Raw genomic sequence first — 25,263 nt, 5'->3', positions numbered from 1 at the left:
GTCAGACATCCAGGTCCACTCCTGAGGTCTTATGTGTGGAGTCTGACCTGAATATCGATGGCCTTGTTGCAGCTGGTACTCCACAACTGCTCTCTTCTGCTCACAAATCCTTTGCAACATGTGGAGGGTAGAGTTCCAACGTGTGGGCACATCACACACCAGTCGGTGTGACGGAAGCTGCAATCGCTGCTGCAACACAGCAAGGGCGGCGGAAGCTGTAGCTGATTTGCAAAAATGAGCTGACAGGCGGCGTACTTTGACGAGCAGATCTGGCAACTCGGTGTATGTTTTAAGAAACCACTGAACCACGAGGTTAAGCACATGAGCCAGGCATGGTACGTGTGTGATCTCGCCTCGCCTCAGAGCCGCCACCAGGTTACGGCCATTGTCACACACGACCATGCCTGGATGTAGGTTCAGCGGTCTCAGCCACAGATCTGCCTGCTCTTTCACAGCTGTCCACAACTCACAAGCAGTGTGAGATTTCTCACCTAAGTTTATGAGTTTCAGCACAGCCTGTTGCCGCTTGGCTGAGGCAGTACTGCAGTGCTTCCAGCTTGTAACTGATGTGTTGATATCTGAGATGGAGGCTGATCATGAGGAGGAGGAGGAGGATGATGCACAGGAGCTGTACACTGTGGGGGCAACTCTGACTGACATAGGGCCCGCAATCCTCGGTGTGGGGAGGATGTGTGCCGTCCCAATGTCCGACTGGGTCCCGGCTGAAACTCTGCTTACCCAGTGTGCCGTCAGGGAGATGTACCATCCCTGGCCACAAGCACTTGTCCACGTGTCCATTGTCAGGTGGACTCTCCCAGTAACTGCATTGTTGAGGGCACGGCAGATGTTTTGGGACACGTGCTTGTGTAGTTCGGGGATGGAACACCGGGCAAAATAGTGTCGGCTGGGGACCGAGTACAGAGGGATGGCCACCGCCATAAGGTTGCGGAAGGATTCTGTCAACACCAGCCTAAAAGGCAGCATTTCCAATGCAAGCAGTCGTGAAATGTGCAAATTTAGGACTGTGGCCTGTGGGGCGTTAGCTGCGAATTTCCGCTTTTGTTCAAAGGTCTGGGATATGGACAATTGAACGCTGCGGTGGGACGTGGACGTGGACGTTGATGCTGCTTCTTGAGAAACTGCCATAACAAGTGAAGACTGAGAGGAGGTGGCATCTTTGCATGCAGTATGGACAAGGGATTGCCTTGCACACACAACAGGGAGTTCTATTGCACGCACAACAGCGGAAGAAGCAGTGGTGACACCCGCTGACACTGGTCGTGGATCCTGGGGTTCGCCAACAAAGTCGGGTGCTTTGCTGCCATGTGCCTGATCATGCTGGTGGTGGTCAGGCTGGTAGTTTTGTCACCCCTGCTGATGCTGGCATGGCAGGTGGTACAAATGGCCTTTTTGGGGTTATCAGCAGAGTCTTTAAAAAAATTCCAGACTCTGGAAGACCTACCGCTTGTACTGGCAACGTCCCTCATGTAGGTGTTACGGGGAACGGTTGCCCGCCTTCTGTCTACGGCCTCCACACTGCTTCTTCCTGCCTGTTGGGGTACTCTGCCTCCCTCCCCCTGTGTGCTGCTGGCCTCGCTCTGCATGTACTCCTGCCACGTTGGGTCAGTTACTAGTAGTGTTGAGCCACCCCCGTAGTGTTCGAGTTCGATTCGGTTCGTCGAACACCCGTGTGTTCGCCGAACTGTTCGTCGAACACCTTCGAACACCGTTAAAACCAATGGCAGGCAAACAAAAACACATAGAAACACATAGAAAACACCTTCAAAGGTGTCCAAAAGCTGACAAACTGCTCAGAAGACATAACTAACACATGGAAAAGTGACAAGTACATATAGTCATGCGAAAATAAAAGAGGTGGAGGAGTAAAAGGAGGGGGAGACACAGATATAGGCATGTCATGCCCTTCTAAAATCCAAAAAGTGAGAAGCCGACACGGCCAGTCCGCTCCTGCCCGTGCCACCTCCGTGTCGCCAGGTTTGTGCCAGAGCCGCGGTGAACCCTGACGGCCAGCCCCCCTCTCCCAATACTGGTGCCTGTCCGCTGGTGGGTCGAGCGAGCCCCCCTGTGGTGGAGGCAGCTCTAAGCTTTTTAATTTAAATTGTCTCTCTAATTTGAATGAATACACTTTAAATCCATTTACAAGGATCTATTGGAGGGCAAGTCTCATGCCAGCAGCCGCGGTAATTCCAGCTCCAGTAGCGTCCACTAAAGCTGCTGCAGTTAAAAAGCTTTTATAAGGATCGAGCTCGGCTGTCCACCGCAAGGCATCCTACTGCCAGTCCCAGCCCCTATGCCTTGGGGTGCCTCCTGATGCTCTTCACTAAGTATCCCATGGTCCCGAAGCATTTCCTTTGAAAAAATTAAGTGTCTAAACTACAGATGGTGCAGCTTGCTTAACAGCCGGGATAATCCGCTGACTAGCAGACACTGCTACTAGGCACAAAGTATTTCCTGGGCTAGATGCAGTTAAAAATTTGTAATTAGATACTCTCGTTGGATGCTGAGAAAGCATTCCATAGAGTCTCCTGGCACGCCATATATGATTCTCTTAAAAAGCTTGGGGTAGGGGTCTAGGGGACCCTTTTATAGCCAAAATCACGGCCCTGTATCGCAATACGTCACCTAGGCTGAAGATAAATGGAACTGTAGCACCCTGAGGGCTTGGTTGCTACAGACGTATTGCACCTCACCCATAGGTGTGATATCTCACTCTCAGGTAAGGATGGAGTGTGGATCAGGACCCGACACCTGCATGCATTACACCACATTGCCGTGGGGCAGGGCGACCAATATGCCCCTGAGATGGGCACGACAGTCCCTGTCCCTGGCTGGAGTGGGGGGAGGGAACACTGAGGAAGGGGAACCCTGTAGTGCAGGAGCAGGGAGGAAGCAGTTCCTGGGTGCATTGAGAAGGGAGTATAAAAGGTGGGCACCATCTTAGTTCAGTGCAGAGAAGTCTGAGCAGAAGTGGCAGGGAGCAGGGGCTCTACATGAGCTCTGCTCCGGAGGCGGGCCTAGTAACAGAGGCCCAGGCCTGGAAGAGGGAGAAGGAAGGAAGAGGAGCGGAGAAGGCTCCAGGAACGAGGAATGAAGGGATCCCAGGGGTGCGGACGGGCGAGTCGCCACCGCACGCCCGAATCCACCTGCGTGGAGGGGTCAGGCCAAAGGGGGAGACTGGTCCCCGAACTAGTGGAGGCAGGAAACGACCCTCAGCTAGAAACCGGAGGCTCTGACATTTTATGTGGCGCAGTCCCTCGCTACACCCGCTAGGAAGGCACCACATAGGGTCAGGGAAACTGGCGCCAAGTTTACCAAGAGGAGGCCCGAGGCAGCCGGACAGAAGTGTTGGTAAGAAAGGCCAGACAAAGGACACACAAAGGGGGTCCTGTGAAGTGCTCCAAAGTTATCTGAGAGTTGTCTGAGCCCCTCACCTGGTGAGCACAGTACGACGTGGGCAGCCGTTACCTGCAGACGTGGTCTGGATAATAAGAACTGTGAGTAAAGGCCCTGAACTGCATCACTGACTCCGTGTCGTTACTGCTGCTGCCCTGCACCATCACCCCCATCCTCTGCATACACTGCCCTGAGGCTATACTCCTCCCGTGGGGAGTTATGCTACGCTCTGCTGCACCCACAACACCAGCCTCAGCGGTCTGCCCTGTAGCGGCGGTTCACTCTGACCGCAATCCACGGGTGGCGTAGTCGGACATTTAAACATCAAAACCACATAAATAGTTCCGCCACTGGTTTGACTGCCCTGAGCCACGGAACCGGGTCGCCGCCACGAAGACTACAACCACCAGCATCCACCAAAAGGGTCCGGCTCCGGGTGTCCCAAGGCCCAGGGGGTGCGTCAGAACATTTTCATCACCTTTCACAATCACCAATGGGACAAGGCAGTGATGTCCTCTGTCCCCTCTCTTATACATCCTTGTGACGGAGCACCTGCTCTCATCAATTCGCCATAACCCCAATATTAGGTGGATTGAGGTGGGAGGCACCAAGTACAAGTGCTCTCTATTTGCTGATGATGTCCTAGTATATATCACTCAATCACATATATCCATCCATGCTGTTATGGCTGAAATAGATCACTTTGTTACATGGTAAAATTTTAAAATCAATGCAGCGAAGTCTGAGGCCCTCGATGTCTCCCTCCCCAAATCCATATAGGATTCCATCCAGTCCAACTTTCCCTTTGCCTGGCCCTCACAGGGTATCAAATACTTAGGAATTCCTATTCATAGAGACCTCTCCCATCTATGTTATCTTAATTTTGGGCCCTTTATTGAACAACTCCATACAGACCACGGTTGGCAAGTTAGAACTGTAAGATTCACCACGTGAACCACTGGTGTTTTGTGGAAAAGCACATGTACACTGCGTTCCAAATTATTATGCAAAAAGTGTTTAGGAGTGATAAGGGAAGAATTTGTTTGTTTGTCAGTTAAACTCATTGATGGTGATGTGTGTCAGGGCTCTTTATATCACTGTAAGCAATTGCAGACACCTGTGCTAATTAGTTTGGCAGGTGTGTCCAATGAAAGGCAAGACTACTTAAGAAGGCTCTCTCACATTATTAAGCAGCCTACATTTTCTGCCAAAATGGGAAAGAAAAAGGATGTGTCGGCTGCTGAGAAGCAACAAATTGTGGAGTGTTTATGTCAAGGCATGAATACAATCAACATTGTGCGATGATCAGGATGAAGTGTCTTGGCAATCAAGAAGTATGTAGCTGATTCACAGTACACACGTGTGCGTGCTGATAAGGGCAAATTGAGGACTCTTTCCTACAGGCAATTACGTCAGGTTGAAACAGCAAAGGCAAAAAAGCCTTGTCATAGCTGCAGACAAGTTTTTGAAGCTGCTTGTGCCTCCAACGTCCCCCGAACAACAAGATGCAGGGTCCTTCAGAGGTTTGCAGCTGTGCATGCGCCATCCTGTCGACCTCCTCTATCCACTTCACACAAGCAGAAACGGCTCCAGTGGGCCAAACATTACATGAAGACTGATTTCAAAACTGTTTTGTTCACGGATGAGTGCCGTGCAGCGCTCGATGGTCCAGATGGATGGAGTGGAGGATGGCTGGTTGATGGACACCCCACGCAAACACGGCTACAGCGCCAACAAGGAGGAGGTGGAGTAATGTTTTGGGCTGGAATCATGGGGAGAGAGATTGTCGGCCCCTTTAGGATCCCTGAAGGCGCTAAAGATGAACTCCATAATGTATGTGGATTTTCTCAAACAGCACTTCCTGCCATGGTTCAAGAAGAAGAACCGTGTATTTCACAGCAAGATCATTTTTCTGCATGATAATGCACCATCTCATGCTGCACATAAAACATCTGCATCTCTGGCTGATATGGGCATAAAAGGGGACAAACTTATGGTGTGACCCCCATGCTCCCCTGACCTCTACCCCATTCAGAACCTTTGGAGCATCATTAAAAGGAGTGTCTATGATGGCGGGAGGCAGTTCACATCTAAGCAACAGCTCTGGGAGGGTATTCTGTCCTCATGCAAAACAATTGAAGCAGAAACCATCCAAAACCTGACAAATTCAATGGACGAGAGAGTTCAGAAGCTCCTTTCGAACAAAGGGTCCTTTGTGAAAATGTAACATCACCTAGAAAAAAGTTTTGAGTTGAAAACTGTTTGATTTCAGTTTCTAACAACCTGCTAATGCTTATAATTTCAAAAATGACCACTTTTTTGGTCTTTATTAAAATGAAAAGGTTGATCGAAAAGTTTGGGGGATCTAAGAGTGTGGCAACCCAGTAGTCATGATTACTTCGAATTCTGACAATATGAGGGTCATGCTGCAGGTAGTGCAGCAAGAAGGCACTTATGTGCCTTGCGCATCTCGGAGCCCCAAAATTATTTTCCGGGCTAGATGAAGCTAAAAATTATTTTTAATTTTAAATCTGGTGAAGCTTTAGTATAGATGGCCTAATAGGATCAGTGCTGCACACTGCTACAAAGCCCAAATTATTTTCCAGTCAAGATACAGATAAACATGATTAGTAATTTGAAAGCTTAAAACGGTTGGTAGGGTGATTTTAACCAATCATCAAGCTTTTACTCTCCCCAGGATGACACAGGGGTAGAAAAGTCGTTTCGGATCCATGATTTGTTCATCTTTATGAACGTGAGTCTGTCTACATTATCAGTGGAGAGCCGCGTGCGCTTATCTGTCAGCACACCACCAGCAGCGCTGAACACACGTTCAGACAGAACGCTGGCTGCGGGGCATGACAAGATCTCCAAGGCGTAAGTGGCTAGCTCCGGCCATTTATCCAGATTGGAAGCCCAAAAAGAGCAAGGGTCCAGTGACACAGTCGTGGCTTCAATGTTTACTTGGAGATACTCCTGTACCATCGTCTCTAGGCGTTGACTATGTGTCAGACTTCTTGTCTCCTGTGGCCTTGCAAAGGATGGGCTAAAAAAGTGGTGAAATGATTCCGCAAAATTGATGTTACCAGCAGATACTGTGGTTCTGTTACGGTTTGAGTGCTGAACACTTGACGGTCCCACGGTTGGCAACTTGGAACTGTGAGATTCACTACGTGAACCACTGGTATTTTGTGGAAAAGCACATGTAAGATTCTGCAACAGTCTCTGCTGATACTCCTGCATGCGTGCATCCCTTTCTATGGCAGGAATAATTTCTGCAAATTTACTTTTGTACCGGGGATCTAACAGTGTGGCAAACCAGTAGTCAGGATTATTTCTAATTCTCACAATTCGAGGGTCATGTTGCAGGTAGTGCAGCAAGAAGGCACTCATGTGTGTTGCGCATCCAGGAGCACCAAGTCCCTGTTGTGTTGGTGGCGAGGTAACAATCATGCTTCCTTCCTCTGTCCTCTCCCCCCAACCTCGCACAACAGAAATGTGATCAAGGTCTCCCTCATCTGATGAGTCTTCCATGAGTTCGTCCTCCACTTCTTCCTGGGCTCCTGCACCTTCCTCACTAGTTTGGCTGCTACCATGCGCCCTGGTAAAACCATCTCCCCCACCCTCAAATGCCTGCCGCCTTGGTGCTGCCGACCGTCTGGACCTTGCAGATGTTAGCCCTTCCGCATACAACTCCTCCTCCTCTACTTCCTCCACCTCCTCTTGTGCCACCACCTGACTCTGAATTCTGTTTAACATGTGCTCCAGCATGTAAATCACCGGAATAGTCATGCTGATAATGGCATCGTCAGCACTAAACATCTTCGTCGCCATTTCAAAACTGTGCAGAAGGGTGCATAGGTCCCTGATCTGAGACCACTCCTCCAGCGTGATTTGCCCCACCTCTGAATCTCGTTGGCCCAGGCTATACGTCAGAACGTATTGCACCAGGGCTTGTCGGTGCTGCCACAGTCGCTGCAACATGTGCAGAGTTGAATTCCACCGGGTAGGCACATCGCATTTTAGCCGGTGAAGTGGCAGGCCCAACGACTTCTGTAGAGATGTAAGTCGCTGAGCTGCGGGATGCGAACGGCGGAAGTGAGCACACAGTGACCGTGCCCTCTGCAGAAGGCCATCTAGTCTGGGATAGTGGGCTAAAAATTGCTGGACAACCAGGTTCAACACGTGAGCCATACAAGGCACGTGTGTGACATTGCCCCGGCGAAGGGCCGCACCCAGGTTTGCAGCATTGTCGCACACGGCCTTCCCTGGTTTCAGGTCCAGTGGAGACAACCATTCATGAAATTGGTTCTCCAGAGCTGACCACAACTCCTCAGCTGTGTGACTCACATTTCCCAGACATTTCAATGTAAAAACCGCCTGATGACGTTGAGCCCTACTGCCAGCATAGTAAGGAGGTGTGCAGGATCCCTTCTGCGCAGTTAGAAAGCTTGTGGCATGACCAGACAGGCTTTGGGTGCAGGTGGAAGACCGAGAGGAGGTTGAGGAGGCAGAAGCAGTGGAGGAACTTTGACATAAAGAGGATTGACGCACAACTCGTGGGGACCGCAAGACTTGGACAGCAGCCCCTTGTCCTGCTGTCACCATAGTTACCCAGTGCCCAGTCAGCGACATGTAACGCCCCTGTCCATGCCTACTCGTCCAAGTGTCTGTGGTGAAATGCACCCTGTCACACACAGAGTTTCTCAAAGAAGCGGTGATGTTATGTGCGACATGCTGGTGGAGCGCAGGCACACCTTTCTTTGAGAAGTAGTGCCGACTGGGCATCTGGTACTGGGGCACTGCGACGGACATAAGGTCTCGAAAATCCTCTGTGTCCACCAGGCGGAAAGGCAGCATTTCTGTAGCCAAGAGCTTGCAGATGGTGAAATTCAACCTCTTAGCTTTCTCATGGCTAGGAGGAAATGGTCTTTTACTTGTCCACATCTGAGGGACCGAGGGCTGGCTATTGTGCTTAGACGGGGTTGATAAGGGTGTCCCCGGCAAACTGCCGGTCTGTGAGGAAGATGCAGGCGGACATGTTAGGTTGCCTTGATCCAAAGGTGGTGCTATCGATGTCGGACAGCGCTCAACACCAGCTGGTGTTACCACCTCCAAAGAAAATGATGACCTGCCAATCACGCTGGCTGTTGCGGGTAAAGAGGTGGCAGGTCTGCGCCCCAAAACAGGTGTGACTGCTGTCCCCCCAGTCACAGAGGATGAAGAGGCCGCGGATGCACAAGATATGGCAGACGGCGGTTGGCCCGGCCGGCTAGGCCGCATTGTAGCACACTGAGCTTCCCACTGCAACTTATGCTTCATGTCCATGTGCCGGTTCATGCATGAAGTACTCAAACTATGTATTTTTTGGCCTCTACTTAGCTTTTGCTGACAAATGTTACAGATAACACGAGTTGGGTCATCTTTATCGATCTGAAAAAATGCCCAGGCTATGCAAGGCTTAGCACCCATGCGACCTGAAGAGCCACCACGACTTGTGGTGAGAGGCAGAGTTGTGTTTGAGGATGCAGTTGTTGACGTGCTTCCAGTACTACGTCTCTGTCCAGGAAGGCGCAACCTGACCTCGTCGTCACTAGCATCTTCCTCCACCTCCTCTGCTGACCTCATCTCTTGGCTGACTGTGGGTTGACAGTAAGTGGGATCTCCGACCTCATCATCATCACCCTGTGCGTTATCACACCCGTCGTCCTCAGAGCCAACCTGTTCCTGCCCTGACAAAAAACTAAAGTTGTCGCTCCAATCAGGTATTTGAGTCTTATCATCGTCTTCCTCATTGTCTCCACCAACAGGAGTTACAGTTTGGGAATGAGGGTCTACATTATGGTCAGAACCTTCTGCGTCTGGTCCTGGATCCGACTCATAAAGATTCTGGGCATCAGTGCAGATCATTTCCTCGTCTGGATTCACAGAAGCGCTGGAGTCGACCTCTGATTCCCAGGCTATAGTATGAGTAAACAGCTCTGCAGACTCAACCATCTGTTCTACCTCATACTCAGACGGGCAGCTGGAGATTTGGGAGCTGTGAGGAAGCAAGTGCGATTTGGGTGACACCTTTGAGGACTGGAGTATTTGTGATGTTGAAGTTGATGTAGAGGAGAGCCCACTTAAAGGAGCACTTGATATCCGTTGAAGCTCCTGCTGTTTTTGTGCCTCATCTGGAATTTGTAGCGATTGGCGTGGCCGTAAGAAAGGGATCTTATCACATTGTCCGCTAAAAGAAGTAGACATTTTAGTTTGGCTGGAAGATGGTCTTTCTTCTGCACCTACCCCACGGACACAACCTTTTTTCCCCTTCCCAACACGCCTATTCCCCTTTCCACCAGCAGCAGGCCTTTTTCCACTCATTTTGGTGGTTAACTAATTCACAACTCTGGAGTTGTTTGCACAAAAAAACAATGGATGGTAACCGAGCAGAGCTGAGTGGCCAAACTGTGGTATTAGGCCAAAACTATTGGCTGGGTTAGATGCAGAAAAAAATTATTTTGAATTTGCAACCTGATGGAGGTCAGTATAGATGGATTAATAGAACAAGACCCACACACAGCTAGAAGCCCAATATTTTTTCAGAGGTAGATGCAGGAAAAAAATATATTCAGTTTGCAACCTGATGGAGGTCAGTATAGATGGACTAATACAACAAGTCCCACACACAACTAGAAGCCCAAATATTTTTTCAGAGGTACTGTAGATGCAGATAAAAATTAGTTTTAATTTGCAACCTGATGGAGGTCAGTATAGATGGACTAATAGAGAAAGTCCGACACACTACTAGAAGGCCAAATATTTTTTCAGAGGTAGATGCAGAAAAAAATATATTCAGTTTGCAACCTGATGGAGGTCAGTATAGATGGACTAATAGAGAAAGTCCGACACACTACTAGAAGGCCAAATATTTTTTCAGAGCTAGATGCAGAAAAAAATTATATTCAGTTTGCAACCTGATGGAGGTCAGTATAGATGGATTAATAGAACAAGACCCACACACAGCTAGAAGCCCAATATTTTTTCAGAGGTAGATGCAGAAAAAAATATATTCAGTTTGCAACCTGATGGAGGTCAGTATAGATGGACTAATACAACAAGTCCCACACACAGCTAGAAGCCCAATATTTTTTCAGAGGTAGATGCAGAAAAAAATATATTCAGTTTGCAACCTGATGGAGGTCAGTATAGATGGACTAATACAACAAGTCCCACACACAGCTAGAACCCCAAATATTTTTTCAGAGGTACTGTAGATGCAGATAAAAATTAGTTTTAATTTGCAACCTGATGGAGGTCAGTATAGATGGACTAATAGAGAAAGTCCGACACACTACTAGAAGGCCAAATATTTTTTCAGAGCTAGATGCAGAAAAAAATTATATTCAGTTTGCAACCTGATGGAGGTCAGTATAGATGGACTAATAGAGAAAGTCCGACACACTACTAGAAGGCCAAATATTTTTTCAGAGCTAGATGCAGAAAAAAATTATATTCAGTTTGCAACCTGATGGAGGTCAGTATAGATGGATTAATAGAACAAGACCCACACACAGCTAGAAGCCCAATATTTTTTCAGAGGTAGATGCAGGAAAAAAATATATTCAGTTTGCAACCTGATGGAGGTCAGTATAGATGGACTAATACAACAAGTCCCACACACAGGTAGAAGCCCAAATATTTTTTCAGAGGTACTGTAGATGCAGATAAAAATTAGTTTTAATTTGCAACCTGATGGAGTTCAGTATAGATGGACTAATAGAATGATGCTATGCCCAAAAGATTTTACTTCACTAGGTGCAGTAAAAAAATTGGTATTCTATACACAGGTGGTATATCTTGCAACACAGATAGGCTACTCCACTGACTAACACACTCTGCAATAGGCCAAAAAAGATTAGCTTTGCTAGATTCAGCCAAATGCTGTGAAAAAAACTTGCACAGCACTGGCACAGACCTGCCTGGCAAAAACTGATAGGAACTGATGTAACCTAGTCCTGAAAAGGACTCCAATTACAATTAGTCTTTACTAGAGATGAGCGTTGTTCTACTCGAACTGTTCCCCAATCTCAAATTCGAGCTGTTTTGGGCGGTGTTCGAGCCGGTCGGCGAACACGAACAATTTGAGAAAAATTCGGCTGTTCGAGGTTATGTTCGATAACTGTTCGTGCACCAAAATCATAACTGGATTTTTTCTCAGTAATGATGAAAATTAATGTTAATACGCAGTTTGAGAGTACAGCGGGGCGGGGGGAGGGGCAGGGGATGGATCTCTGCAGGAACAATGAAGATCTCCATTTTTTTTTCTCTTTCCCGCATTTGCAGTGGGGAGGTGCAATCTGTCAGCCTATCAGCAGCGCACACACGGAGCGAAGTGCTTTTTTTCACACAAGCAAGGGCATGTGTGATTGGCAGTGTATGTCACATGTCCTTGCCCTATAAGACCAAGCCATTTTCCCCGTCGCCACCATTTTCTCACTGCTGCAGCTGCGTGTTAGACGGCACCGCTGTTGCTGTGTGCGCTATACCTTGTTAATTTCAAGCCAATTTTCGCACAAATATACAGATAGCTTGGGAGTAGGGAATAGTTGTGATTGCAGTCCTTTTAAGGACTAGGTTACAGCATTTCCTACGACTTTTATCAGGCAGGTCTGTGCTCTTAAATAGATAGATTGTGGGAGTAAAGACTAATTGTAATTGGAGTCTTTTTCAGGACTAGGTTACATCAGTTCCTATCAGTTTTTGCCAGGCAGGTCTGTGCCAGTGCTGTGCAAGTTTTTTTCACAGCATTTGGCTGAATCTAGCAAAGCTAATCCTTTTTGGCCTATTGCAGAGTGTGTTAGTCAGTGGAGTAGCCTATCTGTGTTGCAAGATATACCACCTGTGTATAGAATACCAATTTTTTTACTGCACCTAGTGAAGTAAAATCTTTTGGGCATAGCATCATTCTATTAGTCCATCTATACTGACCTCCATCAGGTTGCAAACTGAATATAATTTTTTTCTGCATCTAGCTCTGAAAAAATATTTGGGCTTCTAGCAGTGTGTGGGACTTGGTCTATTAGTCCATCTATACTGACCTCCATCAGGTTGCAAATTAAAAATAATTTTTTTCTTCATTTAGCTCTGAAAAAATATTTGGGCTTCTAGCAGTGTGTGGGACTTGTTCTATTAGTCCTTCTATACTGACCTCCAGCAGGTTGCAAATTGAATATAATTTTTTTCTGCATCTAGCTCTGAAAAAATATTTGGGCTTCTAGCGGTGTGTGGGACTTGGTCTATTAGTCCATCTATACTGACCTCCATCAGGTTGCAAATTAAAAATAATTTTTTTCTGCATCTAGCTCTGAAAAAATATTTGGGCTTCTAGCAGTGTGTGGGACTTGGTCTATTAGTCCATCTATACTGACCTCCATCAGGTTGCAAATTAAAAATAATTTTTTTCTTCATTTATCTCTGAAAAAATATTTGGGCTTCTAGCAGTGTGTGGGACTTGTTCTATTAGTCCATCTATACTGACCTCCATCAGGTTGCAAATTAAAAATAATTTTTTTCTGCATCTAGCTCTGAAAAAATATTTGGGCTTCTAGCAGTGTGTGGGACTTGGTCTATTAGTCCATCTATACTGACCTCCATCAGGTTGCAAATTAAAAATATTTTTTTTCTGCATCTAGCTCTGAAAAAATATTTGGGCTTCTAGCAGTGTGTGGGACTTGGTCTATTAGTCCATCTATACTGACCTCCATCAGGTTGCAAATTGAATAAAAAAAATTTCTGCATCTAGCTCTGAAAAAATATTTGGGCTTCTAGCGGTGTGTGGGACTTGGTCTATTAGTCCATCTATACTGACCTCCATCAGGTTGCAAATTAAAAATAATTTTTTTCTGCATCTAGCTCTGAAAAAATATTTGGGCTTCTAGCAGTGTGTGGGACTTGGTCTATTAGTCCATCTATACTGACCTCCATCAGGTTGCAAATTAAAAATAATTTTTTTCTGCATCTAGCTCTGAAAAAATATTTGGGCTTCTAGCAGTGTGTGGGACTTGGTCTATTAGTCCATCTATACTGACCTCCATCAGGTTGCAAATTAAAAATAATTTTTTTCTTCATTTAGCTCTGAAAAAATATTTGGGCTTCTAGCAGTGTGTGGGACTTGTTCTATTAGTCCTTCTATACTGACCTCCAGCAGGTTGCAAATTGAATATAATTTTTTTCTGCATCTAGCTCTGAAAAAATATTTGGGCTTCTAGCGGTGTGTGGGACTTGGTCTATTAGTCCATCTATACTGACCTCCATCAGGTTGCAAATTAAAAATAATTTTTTTCTGCATCTAGCTCTGAAAAAATATTTGGGCTTCTAGCGGTGTGTGGGACTTGGTCTATTAGTCCATCTATACTGACCTCCATCAGGTTGCAAATTAAAAATAATTTTTTTCTGCATCTAGCTCTGAAAAAATATTTGGGCTTCTAGCAGTGTGTGGGACTTGGTCTATTAGTCCATCTATACTGACCTCCATCAGGTTGCAAATTAAAAATAATTTTTTTCTGCATCTAGCTCTGAAAAAATATTTGGGCTTCTAGCAGTGTGTGGGACTTGGTCTATTAGTCCATCTATACTGACCTCCATCAGGTTGCAAATTGAATAAAAAAATTTTCTGCATCTAGCTCTGAAAAAATATTTGGGCTTCTAGCGGTGTGTGGGACTTGGTCTATTAGTCCATCTATACTGACCTCCATCAGGTTGCAAATTAAAAATAATTTTTTTCTGCATCTAGCTCTGAAAAAATATTTGGGCTTCTAGCAGTGTGTGGGACTTGGTCTATTAGTCCATCTATACTGACCTCCATCAGGTTGCAAATTAAAAATAATTTTTTTCTGCATCTAGCTCTGAAAAAATATTTGGGCTTCTAGCAGTGTGTGGGACTTGGTCTATTAGTCCATCTATACTGACCTCCATCAGGTTGCAAATTAAAAATAATTTTTTTCTTCATTTAGCTCTGAAAAAATATTTGGGCTTCTAGCAGTGTGTGGGACTTGTTCTATTAGTCCTTCTATACTGACCTCCAGCAGGTTGCAAATTGAATATAATTTTTTTCTGCATCTAGCTCTGAAAAAATATTTGGGCTTCTAGCGGTGTGTGGGACTTGGTCTATTAGTCCATCTATACTGACCTCCATCAGGTTGCAAATTAAAAATAATTTTTTTCTGCATCTAGCTCTGAAAAAATATTTGGGCTTCTAGCGGTGTGTGGGACTTGGTCTATTAGTCCATCTATACTGACCTCCATCAGGTTGCAAATTAAAAATAATTTTTTTCTGCATCTAGCTCTGAAAAAATATTTGGGCTTCTAGCAGTGTGTGGGACTTGGTCTATTAGTCCATCTATACTGACCTCCATCAGGTTGCAAATTGAATAAAAAAAATTTCTGCATCTAGCTCTGAAAAAATATTTGGGCTTCTAGCAGTGTGTGGGACTTGGTCTATTAGTCCATCTATACTGACCTCCATCAGGTTGCAAATTAAAAATAATTTTTTTCTGCATCTAACCCAGCCAATAGTTTTGGCCTAATACCACAGTTTGGCCACTCAGCTCTGCTCGGTTACCATCCATTGTTTTTTTGTGCAAACAACTCCAGAGTTGTGAATTAGTTAACCACCAAAATGAGTGGAAAAAGGCCTGCTGCTGGTGGAAAGGGGAATAGGCGTGTTGGGAAGGGGAAAAAAGGTTGTGTCCGTGGGGTAGGTGCAGAAGAAAGACCATCTTCCAGCCAAACTAAAATGTCTACTTCTTTTAGCGGACAATGTGATAAGATCCCTTTCTTACGGCCACGCCAATCGCTACAAATTCCAGATGAGGCACAAAAACAGCAGGTGCTTCAACGGATATCAAGTGCTCCTTTAAGTGGGCTCTCCTCCACATCAACTTCAACATCACAAATACTCCAGTCCTCAAAGGTGTCACCCAAATCGCACTTGCTTCCTCACAGCTCCCAAATCTCCAGCTGCCCGTCTGAGTATGAGGTAGAACAGATGGTTGAGTCTGCAGAGCTGTTTACTCATACTATAGCCTGGGAATCAGAGGTCGACTCCAGCGCTTCTGTGAATCCAGACGAGGAAATGATCTGCACTGATGCCCAGAATCTTTATGAGTCGGATCCAGGACCAGACGCAGAAGGTTCTGACCATAATGTAGACCCTCATTCCCAAACTGTAATTCCTGTTGGTGGAGACAATGAGGAAGACGATGATAAGACTCAAATACCTGATTGGAGCGACAACTTTAGTTTTTTGTCAGGGCAGGAACAGGTTGGCTCTGAGGACGACGGGTGTGATAACGCACAGGGTGATGATGATGAGGTCGGAGATCCCACTTACTGTCAACCCACAGTCAGCCAAGAGATGAGGTCAGCAGAGGAGGTGGAGGAAGATGCTACTGACGACGAGATCAGGTTGCGCCTTCCTGGACAGAGACGTAGTACTGGAAGCACGTCAACAACTGCATCCTCAAACACAACTCTGCCTCTCACCACAAGTCGTGGTGGCTCTTCAGGTCGCATGGGTGCTAAGCCTTGCATAGCCTGGGCATTTTTTCAGATCGATAAAGATGACCCAACTCGTGTTATCTGTAACATTTGTCAGCAAAAGCTAAGTAGAGGCCAAAAAATACATAGTTTGAGTACTTCATGCATGAACCGGCACATGGACATGAAGCATAAGTTGCAGTGGGAAGCTCAGTGTGCTACAATGCGGTCTAGCCGGCCGGGCCAACCACCGTCTGCCATATCTTGTGCATCCGCGGCCTCTTCATCCTCTGTGACTGGGGGGACAGCAGTCACACCTGTTTTGGGGCGCAGACCTGCCACCTCTTTACCCGCAACAGCCAGCGTGATTGGCAGGTCATCATTTTCTTTGGAGGTGGTAACACCAGCTGGTGTTGAGCGCTGTCCGACATCGATAGCACCACCTTTGGATCAAGGCAACCTAACATGTCCGCCTGCATCTTCCTCACAGACCGGCAGTTTGCCGGGGACACCCTTATCAACCCCGTCTAAGCACAATAGCCAGCCCTCGGTCCCTCAGATGTGGACAAGTAAAAGACCATTTCCTCCTAGCCATGAGAAAGCTAAGAGGTTGAATTTCACCATCTGCAAGCTCTTGGCTACAGAAATGCTGCCTTTCCGCCTGGTGGACACAGAGGATTTTCGAGACCTTATGTCCGTCGCAGTGCCCCAGTACCAGATGCCCAGTCGGCACTACTTCTCAAAGAAAGGTGTGCCTGCGCTCCACCAGCATGTCGCACACAACATCACCGCTTCTTTGAGAAACTCTGTGTGTGACAGGGTGCATTTCACCACAGACACTTGGACGAGTAGGCATGGACAGGGGCGTTACATGTCGCTGACTGGGCACTGGGTAACTATGGTGACAGCAGGACAAGGGGCTGCTGTCCAAGTCTTGCCGTCCCCACGAGTTGTGCGTCAATCCTCTTTATGTCATTTTTCCTCCACTGCTTCTGCCTCCTCAACCTCCTCTCGGTCTTCCACCTGCACCCAAAGCCTGTCTGGTCATGCCACAAGCTTTCTAACTGCGCAGAAGGGATCCTGCACACCTCCTTACTATGCTGGCAGTAGGGCTCAACGTCATCAGGCGGTTTTTACATTGAAATGTCTGGGAAATGTGAGTCACACAGCTGAGGAGTTGTGGTCAGCTCTGGAGAACCAATTTCATGAATGGTTGTCTCCACTGGACCTGAAACCAGGGAAGGCCGTGTGCGACAATGCTGCAAACCTGGGTGCGGCCCTTCGCCGGGGCAATGTCACACACGTGCTTTGTATGGCTCACGTGTTGAACCTGGTTGTCCAGCAATTTTTAGCCCACTATCCCAGACTAGATGGCCTTCTGCAGAGGGCACGGTCGCTGTGTGCTCACTTCCGCCGTTCGCATCCCGCAGCTCAGCGACTTACATCTCTACAGAAGTCGTTGGGCCTGCCACTTCACCGGCTAAAATGCGATGTGCCTACCCGGTGGAATTCAACTCTGCACATGTTGCAGCTACTGTGGCAGCACCGACAAGCCCTGGTGCAATACGTTCTGACGTATATGTAACGGGTCCGGGAGGCGGAACCTCTGAGCTACTATACAAGGGGGCGGCCCTTGTAAGGGAGCGGGTGGCAGTCTCTGGGTGAACGGACAGGGAGTTACGGCAAGTGATCAGGGCAGTCTCTGGGTAAGGGGTAGGTACGACCTGTGATGGCAGAGCCTCCGGGTAGGCTAGCAGGCAGATGGTAGATGTGTGCTCCCAGGTGAGCAAGCGAGAGTCTCTGGAATAGCAGGTGGTCACGGCACGTGACGGCGGAACCTCCGGGCTGGCAGGCAGGTAGGTAACGGAGAAGCGCTCCCAGGTGAGCGGGCAAGAGTCTCTGGAATAGCTGGTGGTCACCGCACGTGACAACGGGACCTCCGGGCTGGCAAGCAGGCAGGTAACGGAGATGCGCTCCCAGGTGAGCGGGCAAGAGTCTCTGAGATAGCTGGTGGTCACAGCACGTGACAACGGAGCCTCCGGGCTGGCAAGCAGGCAGATAACGGAGAAGCGCTCCCAGGAGAGCGGGCAAGCTGGTCCATAGACAGACTGACCGGAGTAGTAAGGCAGACCGTCGGACCTCAGGCAAGCAGGCAGGTAGCTGATATGCGCTCCCAGGTGAGCGGGCAGGCTGGTCCTTTAGACAGACTGACAGGAGTAGTAAGGCAGACCGTCGGACCTCAGGCTGGCAGACAGGTAACAAGTATTCAGGCAGGAATCAGGCAGGTAACTAGCAGGAAACTGGCAGGAAACTGGCAGGAAACTGGCAACGGGACCTGAGGGCTGAAGCACAGGTGAGACACAGGTGCAAACAACATTGCTCGGGCACCTCCATTTTGGAGGAGGTGCCTTATATATGATGAAGTCCTCCGGCCATTGGCCGGGGACTCCTTAGGACGGCGCGCGCGGCCCCTTTAAGAGGAGGGGAGCGCGCGCCCTAAGCACAGGGGCCGGGAAGGAGCGCGCGCTGACAGCAGAGCGGGGAGAGGACGCCGGGCACGGAGCAGAGCGGTGAGGGGAGCAGCGTCCCTGCCTAGCAGAGGGCAGGGACGCCAGCGCTACAGTACCCCCCCCTTTAGGCCCCCCCTTTTTTAGGCCAGACAGAAATTTAGCTAGGATGAGAGGGGCATGGATGTTCTCCCGGGGCTCCCACGTTCTCTCCTCAGGACCAAACCCCTTCCAATCTACCAGAAAAAAGGTCTTTCCTCTTACCCTTTTGGTGGCAAGAATGTTCTCTACCTCAAACTCGTCCTCAGCAGAAACCGGAGCAGGAGGCGTACCTGTAGACTTGGAAAAAGAGTTAAGCACCACAGGTTTGAGGAGAGACACATGGAAGGAGTTAGGGATCCGTAAGTTGGCCGGGAGTTTCAATTTATAGGCCACCGGGTTGATCTGACTGATGACCTCCAGTGGGCCGATGAACCGAGGCCCTAACTTATAGGAAGGGATCTTGAGCCGGACATATTTGGACGAGAGCCAGACTTTATCCCCAGGGCGGAATTGAGGAGGGTCCAGACGTTTTTTGTCAGCGTGTCTTTTCATACGCTCGGATGACAGAAGGAGTGCGGACCGGGTACTCTCCCATATGGAGGAAAATTTGTTAACAAGAGATTCCGCAGCCGGATTGTCCGCCGAGGTGGAGACGGGAAACGGGATTCGAGGATGCTGACCGTAGACTACAAAAAACGGGGATTTGGAGGAAGACTCGCTCTCGTGATTGTTGTACGAGAATTCGGCCCATGGCAGGAGATCCACCCAGTCAGAATGGTGGGCATTAACGAAGTGCCGAAGGTAACTGGTCAGGTTCTGATTGATCCGCTCCACTTGACCATTAGACTGTGGGTGGTAAGCGGAGGAGAAGTCCAGGGTGACGTCCAGCAATTTACAAGTGGCTCTCCAGAAACGGGAAGTGAACTGTACCCCACGATCCGACACGATGTGACGGGGCAGGCCATGAAGACGGAAGATGTGGCGGATAAAGTCTTTAGCCAGCTCGGGTGCAGACGGAAGACCTGGCAGTGGAATGAAGTGAGCCATCTTGGAGAAGCGGTCAGCGACCACCCAAATGACCGTACAACCGGCAGAGACGGGTAGATCAGTAATGAAGTCCATCGCTATATGCTGCCAGGGGGCAGCAGGTACTGGCAGAGGTAGGAGGCGGCCGGCCGGCAGGTGTCTCGGAACTTTGTTGCGGGCGCAGGACACACAGGCAGAAACAAAGTCTATTACATCCTTGTGCAGGTTAGGCCACCAGTAGTGCCGGGTAATAAGCTGGAGGGTCTTTTTCTGACCGGCGTGGCCAGCTAGTTTAGAAGAATGACCCCAGTGTAGGATGTTCTCCCGATCAGGTACTGGTACGAACGTCTTACCAGGAGGAAGACGATTTAGACTCACGGGAGCCACCTGCATTACTCTGGCGGGATCGATGATATGTTTCGGATCCTCCTCGAGATCAGACACCAGAAAGGACCGAGACAAGGCGTCCGCCTTGACGTTTTTGTCAGCCGGGCGAAAATGAAGGACAAAATCAAAACGAGCAAAAAACAAGGACCACCGGGCTTGGCGCGGGTTAAGTCTCTGGGCATGCTGGAGGTAAGCCAAGTTCTTGTGGTCAGTGTAAATTATTACCGGGTGAAGAGCCCCCTCGAGCAGGTAACGCCACTCCTCCAATGCCAGTTTGATGGCCAATAACTCTCGGTCTCCTATGGAATAGTTGCGCTCAGAGGAGGAGAAGAGTTTAGAGAAGAAGCCACAAGTTACCATCCTCCCGGAAGATGATTTTTGAGTAAGTACCGCTCCGGCTCCAGAGGAGGAGGCGTCAACTTCCAGGAAGAACTGTTTGTTGCCATCTGGGCGATGCAGCACCGGGGCGGAAGAGAAGGCCTGTTTAAGGGAAAGAAAGGCCTCCTCTGCTTCGGGTGGCCACTCTTTGGGATTAGTACCTTTACGGGTGAGCGCAGAAATTGGGGCCGTCCGGGAAGAGAAGTGTGGTATGAAGAGGCGGTAGTAGTTGGCGAAGCCCAGGAATCGCTGAATGGCCTTCAACCCCTCCGGTCGGGGCCATTTCTCGATGGCAGACAGTTTCTCAGGATCCATTTGTAGGCCGGTCTGAGAGATAATGTAGCCCAGAAACGGAAGCGAGGTCTGCTCAAAGAGGCACTTCTCAAATTTAGCGTAGAGATGGTTCTGCCTTAGCCTGAGCAGGACCTGACGAACGTCCCTCCGGTGAGTCTGGAGATCCGGAGAGAAGACCAAGATGTCGTCCAGGTACACCACTACGCAGGAGTAGAGAAGGTCCCGGAAGATGTCATTGACCAACTCTTGAAAGACGGCAGGAGCGTTACAGAGACCAAAGGGCATTACCAGGTATTCATAGTGGCCGTCCCGGGTGTTGAATGCCGTCTTCCATTCATCCCCCTGACGAATACGAACCAGGTTGTACGCCCCACGAAGGTCCAGTTTGGTGAAGATCCTAGCCCCCCTCAGGCGATCAAATAATTCTGGAATGAGCGGGAGGGGGTACTTATTCTTCACCGTGATCAGGTTTAGGCCTCTATAGTCTATACAGGGACGGAGAGAGCCGTCCTTCTTTTTGACGAAAAAGAAGCCTGCTCCCGCCGGGGAGGTAGATTTCCGGATGAATCCTCTGGCCAGATTCTCCTCAATATATTCGGACATTGACCGGGTCTCAGCAGCGGATAAAGGATAGATACGCCCACGGGGAGGAGTAGTACCGGGTAGCAGATCGATGGGACAGTCGTATGGTCTATGTGGTGGTAATGTCTCTGCCTCCTTTTTATTAAAGACATCTGCATAAGACCAATAAGGAATCGGAAGTCCAGGTAGATTAGCTGGGGTAGGAGAGGGACGGACGGGATGGACGGGAACCAGGCAGGTTTTATGACAGTCTTGTCCCCAGCGAAGGACCTCTCCGGTTTGCCAGTCTTGCACGGGTGCATGTCTCTGGAGCCAGGGCAGACCTAGCAAGAGGGCGTGAGAGAGTCCAGGCAGAACATGAAAGGAGATACTTTCAGAATGCAGCATTCCCACCTGCAGGGTAATGGATTCGGTGATGAGTTGAATGGGGCGAGGTAAGAGGCCCCCATTCACGGCAGCGACAGACAAGGGTACAGCCAGAGGTTTGGTGGGGATGCGGTATTTCTCAACCAGGGACTGTGAAATAAGGTTCCCGGCTGCTCCAGAGTCAAGTTGGGCTAGTTCGAAATAACGGTTCTCCCCGTAGATGATCGAAACTGACAACAGCAGGGATGGAGAGGATTTATTCTTGTCTAGGTGGACCTCTCTGAGCGAACCTAGACACAGGCGTTTCCCGACCTCTCCGGGCAGGCACGGATCCGGTGCTCCTTACTGCCACAGTAGAAGCAGCTCCCCTCGGCACGGCGTGAGTCCTGACGGGTTTTGACCATCTTGGTCTGGTCGACCTGCATAGGCTCAGGAGAGTGTACCTGGGGAGAGATGGAGGGAATGACGGGTTTCTGGAAAGTAGGAGCTAAACGTGGAATCCTTCTCTCACGGGTGACCTCTTTGGCACGCTCCTGGAACCGTAGGTCAATCCGGGTGGCAAGGGTTATTAGATCATCGAGAGAGGTAGGAATGTCCCGACCAGCAAGTTCATCTTTAATACGACCGGACAGACCCTCCCAGAAGACGGATACCAGAGCGTCGTTATCCCAGGCCAGCTCCGAGGCAAGGGTGCGGAACCGTATGGCATATTGGCCCACGGTGAGACCCTCCTGACGGAGGCGTAGCAGAGAGGATGCGGATGAGGTCTTCCGTCCGGGTTCGTCGAAGACTTTCCGGAAAGCCGAGAGAAAAGCAGGCAAGTTGGACACCAGGGGGTCTCCTCTCTCCCATAGAGGATTTAGCCAGGCCAGGGCCTCCCCGGTGAGATGGGACATGATAAAGGCAATTTTGGCCCGGTCGGAATTAAACTGATGGGACAAAAGTTCAAAGTGCAGGGTGCACTGATTTATGAAGCCCCGAGCCTGGACGGGGTCGCCTCCGAAGCGAGGAGGTGCAGAAAGCCGGGGTCCGGGGTAGGATATCATAGTGTTAGTGGGCAGCGGAGCTGCCGGATTGCAAGATATGGCACTGGCGGAGGTTGTTGGTGGATCAGACAGAGTGTTCAGGCGAGTATTAACATTCCGCAGATGACCCAGGATGGCCTCCTGTTGGGACCTCTGACGGGACAGTTCAAGACAGAGGTCCGAGAGCGAGGGAGCTTGGGTGCCACCGGGTTCCATGGCCCGAGCAAACTGTAACGGGTCCGGGAGGCGGAACCTCTGAGCTACTATACAAGGGGGCGGCCCTTGTAAGGGAGCGGGTGGCAGTCTCTGGGTGAACGGACAGGGAGTTACGGCAAGTGATCAGGGCAGTCTCTGGGTAAGGGGTAGGTACGACCTGTGATGGCAGAGCCTCCGGGTAGGCTAGCAGGCAGATGGTAGATGTGTGCTCCCAGGTGAGCAAGCGAGAGTCTCTGGAATAGCAGGTGGTCACGGCACGTGACGGCGGAACCTCCGGGCTGGCAGGCAGGTAGGTAACGGAGAAGCGCTCCCAGGTGAGCGGGCAAGAGTCTCTGGAATAGCTGGTGGTCACCGCACGTGACAACGGGACCTCCGGGCTGGCAAGCAGGCAGGTAACGGAGATGCGCTCCCAGGTGAGCGGGCAAGAGTCTCTGAGATAGCTGGTGGTCACAGCACGTGACAACGGAGCCTCCGGGCTGGCAAGCAGGCAGATAACGGAGAAGCGCTCCCAGGAGAGCGGGCAAGCTGGTCCATAGACAGACTGACCGGAGTAGTAAGGCAGACCGTCGGACCTCAGGCAAGCAGGCAGGTAGCTGATATGCGCTCCCAGGTGAGCGGGCAGGCTGGTCCTTTAGACAGACTGACAGGAGTAGTAAGGCAGACCGTCGGACCTCAGGCTGGCAGACAGGTAACAAGTATTCAGGCAGGAATCAGGCAGGTAACTAGCAGGAAACTGGCAGGAAACTGGCAGGAAACTGGCAACGGGACCTGAGGGCTGAAGCACAGGTGAGACACAGGTGCAAACAACATTGCTCGGGCACCTCCATTTTGGAGGAGGTGCCTTATATATGATGAAGTCCTCCGGCCATTGGCCGGGGACTCCTTAGGACGGCGCGCGCGGCCCCTTTAAGAGGAGGGGAGCGCGCGCGCGCGCGCCCTAAGCACAGGGGCCGGGAAGGAGCGCGCGCTGAGAGCAGAGCGGGAGGAGGACGCCGGGAAGGAGCGCGCGCTGACAGCAGAGCGGGGAGAGGACGCCGGGCACGGAGCAGAGCGGTGAGGGGAGCAGCGTCCCTGCCTAGCAGAGGGCAGGGACGCCAGCGCTACAGTATAGCCTGGGCCAACGAGATTCAGAGGTGGGGCAAATCACGCTGGAGGAGTGGTCTCAGATCAGGGACCTATGCACCCTTCTGCACAGTTTTGAAATGGCGACGAAGATGTTTAGTGCTGACGATGCCATTATCAGCATGACTATTCCGGTGATTTACATGCTGGAGCACATGTTAAACAGAATTCGGAGTCAGGTGGTGGCACAAGAGGAGGTGGAGGAAGTAGAGGAGGAGGAGTTGTATGCGGAAGGGCTAACATCTGCAAGGTCCAGACGGTCGGCAGCACCAGGGCGGCAGGCATGTGAGGGTGGGGGAGATGATTTTACCAGGGCGCATGGTAGCAGCCAAACTAGTGAGGAAGGTGCAGGAGCCCAGGAAGAAGTGGAGGACGAACTGATGGAAGACTCATCAGATGAGGGAGACCTTGATCACATTTCTGTTGTGCGAGGTTGGGGGGAGAGGACAGAGGAAGGAAGCATGATTGTTACCTCGCCACCAACACAACAGGGACTTGGTGCTCCTGGATGCGCAACACACATGAGTGCCTTCTTGCTGCACTACCTGCAACATGACCCTCGAATTGTGAGAATTAGAAATAATCCTGACTATTGGGTTGCCACACTGTTAGATCCCCGGTACAAAAGTAAATTTGCAGAAATTATTCCTGCCATAGAAAGGGATGCACGCATGCAGGAGTATCAGCAGAGACTGTTGCAGAATCTTACATGTGCTTTTCCACAAAATACCAGTGGTGCACGTAGTGAATCTCACAGTTCCAACTTGCCAACCGTGGTCTGTATGGAATTGTTCAATAAAGGGCCCAAAATTAAGATAACATAGATGGGAGAGGTCTCTATGAATAGGAATTCCTAAGTATTTGATACCCTGTGAGGGCCAGGCAAAGGGAAAGTTGGACTGGATGGAATCCTATATGGATTTAGGGAGGGAGACATCGAGGGCCTCAGACTTCGCTGCATTGATTTTAAAATTTTACCATGTAACAAAGTGATCTATTTCAGCCATAACAGCAGGGATGGATATATGTGATTGAGTGATATATACTAGGACATCATCAGCAAATAGAGAGCACTTGTACTCGGTGCCTCCCAGCTCAATCCACCTAATATTGGGGTTATGGCGAATTGATGAGAGCAGGTGCTCCGTCACTAGGATGTATAAGAGAGGGGACAGAGGACATCCCTGCCTTGTCCCATTGGTGATTGTGAAAGGTGATGAAAATGTTCTGACGCACCCCCTGGGCCTTGGGACACCCGGAGCCGGACCCTTTTTATTGGATGCTGGTGGTTGTAGTCTTCGTGGCGGCGATCCGGTTCCGTGGCTCAGGGCGGTCAAACCAGTGACGGAACTATTTATGTGGTTTTGATGTTTAAATGTCCG

This window comes from Phyllobates terribilis, unplaced genomic scaffold (genome assembly GCF_046119375.1).
Source record: "Phyllobates terribilis strain yellow unplaced genomic scaffold, ASM4611937v1 Scaffold_2__4_contigs__length_985480577, whole genome shotgun sequence".
NCBI classification, from domain to species: domain Eukaryota; kingdom Metazoa; phylum Chordata; class Amphibia; order Anura; family Dendrobatidae; genus Phyllobates; species Phyllobates terribilis.
The sequence above is the reverse complement of the archived record's forward strand: the minus strand, read 5'-3'. Positions refer to the sequence as shown.